The sequence below is a fragment of the Lolium rigidum genome, chromosome 1, assembly GCF_022539505.1.
Source record: "Lolium rigidum isolate FL_2022 chromosome 1, APGP_CSIRO_Lrig_0.1, whole genome shotgun sequence".
NCBI lineage: Eukaryota > Viridiplantae > Streptophyta > Magnoliopsida > Poales > Poaceae > Lolium > Lolium rigidum.
This window is the reverse complement of record NC_061508.1, coordinates 231888478-231892353: the sequence shown is the minus strand read 5'-3', so window position 1 is coordinate 231892353 and position 3876 is coordinate 231888478. Positions and strand designations below refer to the sequence as shown.

At 42.7% G+C, this 3876-nt stretch overlaps 1 long non-coding RNA gene across 6 annotated transcripts; it reads right to left on the bottom strand.

Moving 5' to 3' along the window:
- Nucleotides 1–441: 441 nt before the first annotated feature.
- LOC124683303 lies at nucleotides 442–3353 on the bottom strand. 6 transcript variants are annotated; one of them, XR_006996627.1, is made up of 7 exons: nucleotides 2771–3353; nucleotides 2245–2426; nucleotides 2009–2141; nucleotides 1778–1901; nucleotides 1512–1688; nucleotides 1290–1372; nucleotides 442–684 (listed from the first exon to the last, which is right to left on the bottom strand). It is a non-coding gene; the product is annotated as an uncharacterized LOC124683303 (long non-coding RNA). The 6 variants fall into 6 exon arrangements; XR_006996626.1 differs by having other exon boundaries at nucleotides 2245–2681; nucleotides 2771–3349; XR_006996624.1 differs by having other exon boundaries at nucleotides 2014–2141; nucleotides 2245–2684; nucleotides 2771–3348.
- Between the last annotated feature and the right edge of the window lie 523 nt (nucleotides 3354–3876).

The following is a 3876-nucleotide window of genomic DNA, read 5'->3' as shown; positions in this document are numbered from 1 at the left end:
CGGCAACAACACAGTGTCCTAATGGAATCATGGATGCACACAACCAAAAAAAAATTAAAAAAAAGGAAAAGTCCTACTACAGTAGTAATCTATTCCTTGCACTACCAGAAACTGGTCTTTTCCCCACGGCTAAGCACCTACAGGAAATTACAAAATACCGTCAGGGTAATTGTTCCTGTCAGTTCACCGGCAGGAAAATACCGGCAGGGATAAATCGACAGGGAAATTCTAAATGCCTGACGGTTGGCTGACAGAAAACTATTTCCTGTCGGTTCTTCATTTTTCCTGAAGGTGTTCTGTAGCTAACAGCGAAATGTTCATGTCAGGCATGGTAAACCAGAAACATATATATCCTGTCAGGACTAACCGTCAGGAAAAATAAGGAAGGATTAACAAAAAAAAAAGGAAAGCAGAATACTGTTTCTATATAACTATGCCAGTACTTGCCATATACAAAAGATACACATCAAACCAGTCGCTTACATGAACAGTAGAGTTATGAAATCACATCTATTGTCATACAATTCCATAGAATTCTCGTACATGCATCAAATCTCAACATAAACACAAGTTCAACCATTTCAAAACGCACAGGTGCATCAAGTAAATATTCAGTAGAGGAGATCTTATGTTCCATGATGCTTTTTCTGCAACTTGGGTTTTAAGGTTCTCTTTATGATGATCCTGCAATAGATATAATTGAACTTTTAAAAGTGTGCCAAATGTCACACTAAACAGTTCAAAGTTGCAAAGGTTGCTACAAAAAGATAGAAGGAAGAAGAAATAATATCTACAAGATATAATCAGCAGAATATACTTAGCACCTCAGTTCCTCATATCAACTTTGGCATATACACCTAACTTATTTCAGCAAAATTACGATGTAGCAACTATCAGTTTAAACCAAGATGATTCTGTGAGAAATAGTAGCAGAAACTTCAAGTTGAAATAGACCAGTTTCAGCAAAATTACGATGTAGCAATATCAGTTTTAACCAAGATGGTTCTGCGAGAAATAGTAGCAGAAACTTCAAGTTGAAATAGACCAGTTTCAGCAAAAAAAAAATTACAATGTAGCAAGATCAGTTTTAACAATGTTGGTTCTGTGAGAAATAGTAGCAATATCAGTTTTAACCAAGTATGGCACGAGAACATAGGTGAACCTAGACATGAGCACCTAGCTAAACCAGTTAATAACAGAGTTAAGTATCTGCATTTTAGCTTCTCAAAATGATTAAGATATCACTGATGCTGGGGATTGACTAGTTGGGTGACAGTAGGAAACTGTACCTCTTCCTGTTGAGGGATAACCAGAGTTCTTGTACTGATGATATTCCCTGCCCTTCCCTAGAACTGTGCAATGCTTCCCGATCCTAACATAAGGAAAATAAAATAGAAAGTTACAGGAAAAGCAAGAATACGATGAGTTTAAATAGGAAGTGTACATAACTATGAAACATTATTCATGGTATATATCTCGAGACAGGTAGAAAATAAAAGTATAAACCATACTTTGATAAGGGCAGAGGATATTACACCTCTCTATCGATAGGTACTGAACCTTGGATCTTACTCGTAGTCTCCAAAGTATGAGAGATACCTTATTAATTCTGCCTTGCACTTGACTGCAATTACACAACACAATTCCTTTCGTTTTGCACGAACATTTCTGAAGATGCAAAACAGCAGCTACAAGAGGATATCACAATTATTCAAACGCAATACTTATATTTCCAAGTAAAGAGATAACTAACTTGCTTCTAAACCTAAATGCTTACCGTTTAATTTTTTGTCAAGGGTGGCAAAAGGCAGAAGTTGTATCAACGGGCTGCACCTTCCATAATAGCTCAGGACAGTATGAAGGATTCAAAGCTAGATCATACCACCATGCAGCACATCAAGCTTGAAAAAAGAATCAATATGTCACATATCCAATGCCATTCACTTGAATATAATCTGACATACTTAACTAACAATTAGAAAAGAAAGTGTATCATGTTCACAAACACCTTACTCTTGTTGATTGGATCACAATATTTGCCATACTTCCAACCAACATCGCTTGAGTTGCCGGTCAATACCATTGGCACCTCAGGCACCAACCCACCCGCACCCGGATCAATGTCCGTTTCTTGACAGTACCTACAAATTGCAAGCAAATCTTAGCACCACACCAACTCACATACACACAACAGCACACCAGTAGCACATGCACGTGAAGGACAATAAAAGGATTAAGGAATACCTAAGGGCTGAGGCGCAGCGGACGGATGGCGGCGACCTCGATCTAGGGCGGAAACCCTATCTTCTACTTTTCCCTCCCACCTACCCTCAATTTTTCGTTTTGCCGCCGGTGACCATGGATGCTCAGCACTGCACTTTTCTTCACTTCTGCCCGCTTCCACACGCTTAGGCGACACTCAACACCTAATCGCAACACTTAACCGGGATCCTAAATCTTTAAGATACAAAATAGAACAAAGCTATCTCTTGCGTCATGAAAACAAAATAATCAATACGGTCAAACAAATGGCCCTAGTTTTCTGACAAGTATGGTTTATATTTTCAGCTAAAATGAATCTGAGCTAGCTAGCCAATTTCTATCACAGATAATGCAAACCAGGCTATCCTCAAATCGTTTGGAATGCAGCCACCCGGCAACCCATCCTGCTCTTTCCTTTTCTTCTAAGCAAATCAATACATGCATGAATTAGCTAGGTACTTCACCGTGCAGCACATCAAGTATGGATAATAATCAATGCAGTACTTACCACACCAAAAACGAATCTGCTGAAAAACGGAAGAGGAATTGCCGGTTGCTGTCAAGGTCGACCGAGTGGAGTTGGGCGACGGCTGCAGACGGATAGGATTCGGACAGACTTCCGGCCACGAATGGAGGTGGGAGGAGAAGGCAGGGGGCGGCGCTCGCGGATGGAGGTGGGGACGGTGGTCGCGGGGCTCGCGGACGGACCTAGGAGCAGCCGAGCAGGCGGTGGTGGAGGTCAGGGATACATGAGTGGCGGAGCTCTAGGTCGGAGATGGGACCTGTCCGCGCAGGGATATGGTAGCAGTATGCGGTGGAGGACGGAACAGATGGGAGGCCGGCGGCGCTGGAACGAGGAGGCTGCAGAGGATGCCGGCGGCCAACAATGGCGAGGAGCTAGGCTGAGGGCGGCGGCGATGAGGATGTGGAGAAGACAAAGAATGGGGAAATTTTCTAGAGCTTGCCTTATCTGCTCATTTCTTTTTTTTCCTCTCGCGCGACGTGGCGGGAACAGTCTAGAGTTGGCGCGGAGATGAAAATATTGGCGTGTAATTTGCCTCTCGCGCGAATACGGTGGCGGTTAACCGTAAACATTTTCCTGTGAGTTGAGCCGCACACAGAAAAACGAATTTTCCTGGCGGGCAAGTCAAAACCCACAGAAAAATACAGTGTTGTCCTGTGAACTACTTCGGGCCTCACAGGAAAATTGACGGCCGAAAGAAAAATGCTGGTTTCTAGTAGTGTTGTAGCAGCGGACCAAACACCACCAAGACAACACCAGCAATTCATCTTCTCCAAAAATGGCGCTCCAAGCAGGGGAACGGTGCACATGTTGTCATCACCCTAATCATAGATCCTAGGTTTCCACCTAGCAGAAAGTCCATGCTAACAATACAATACCTTCAACAAGGCTATTGCCAGACACAACCAATTAAGGTTTAGACCTTAGATTTCCACCCCATAAGTTTAGACTATGAAATTTTCTTGTGTTGTTGCTCCCACTCGCTGATGCCACTGCTCCAAGTCATGAATCACCAAGCCAAATCATCATCGCCACCAGGAATCGAACCACCATTACTAGTCCTCTAATCTCGACTTCCATGCCATTCTCGA